Source organism: Belonocnema kinseyi, chromosome 2 (assembly GCF_010883055.1).
Source record: "Belonocnema kinseyi isolate 2016_QV_RU_SX_M_011 chromosome 2, B_treatae_v1, whole genome shotgun sequence".
Classification (NCBI taxonomy): Eukaryota; Metazoa; Arthropoda; class Insecta; order Hymenoptera; family Cynipidae; genus Belonocnema; species Belonocnema kinseyi.
In genome coordinates this window covers 35,955,292-35,956,470 of record NC_046658.1, presented here as the reverse complement: position 1 = coordinate 35,956,470, position 1,179 = coordinate 35,955,292, and positions in this window count along the sequence as shown.

Sequence of the window (1,179 nt, the reverse complement as noted above, 5' to 3'; positions counted from 1 at the left end):
CCTATCCTAACCTAACAAAACCTGACCTAACCTCACCGATTACGCTGGCAATCCTGTTCTTGCGTACTTTCATATTTTGACATTAATAGCAGTAAATGTCTGCGTTTCGAAACCGCTTGATGCTAGCATTATTCGCCTGTGTCTGTAACCAGGGCACCTCTACGTGCTGACGGTGGGCAACGGATCCACATTGGCTGAGTCCCTGGGTAAACGGCGTTCATGCCGTCATGGCAGACACAGGTAAAACGTGTATTACGATGCAGGGAAAAACCCCAGTATCGGCGTCTGGTCAGGGTGGGAAAGCGGGCCCTCCGACTTCGTCATCATGCAACCGTAGCTTTTCATCAATGGATCACTTGGTTGGTGTAGAGTCTCATGCTACAAGGAAAAAAACCGCGAGCATTTCTCAATCGCATACCTGTAAGAATAGCTCAGATTCATTCTGTTACATTTGCAGTAAATATGAAGTGAGCAGTTTGCGAAAATCAATCGACTTACCTTCTGATCTCAAAAATTAACTTAGGTCGGGGTTGGAGAAAAAAGAGACCCAAGAAAGCAAAACAAACGCGAATCAAAATTGAGAACCTACAGAAACCGGATGTGCGAATAGATTTCCAAAATAAGATAATCGAAAGCATAGACAGGGCAACATGGGAGGACCGTATAAAAAACAAAGATTTAGAAGGCGCCTGAACAATGTTACGGGATATCCTTGTTAGAAGCGCGATCGAAGTGTGTCGTACCGCAGTTGTAGGAAGAATGTCTGGTGATGGGTGGTGGAATGATGAAATTCAGGCTGTCCCACACGATTGGAAAGAAGCGATTATAGTACCAATATACAAGAGAAAGGGAGATAAAAGCGAGTGCAATAATTACAGAGGGATTAGCTTATTAAGCACCGTAAGTAAAATATATTCAAAAATACTTGTTCGTAGGGTAATGAAAATAACAGAAACAAAGATTTGGGAAGTCCAAAGTGGTTTTATGCCAGGAAGGTCATTTACGGATCAAATATTTAGCTTAAGGCAAATAACAGAAAAAAGTTTGAGAGTAGGAAAAAAAGTTTTCTGTGCATTGGCTGACCTAGAAAAAGCTTTTGACAAGGTAGATAGAAGTATACTTTGGGAAGTTCTGAAAGAGTATGGAGTCAATGGATGGATCCTACAAGCTATAAAAACA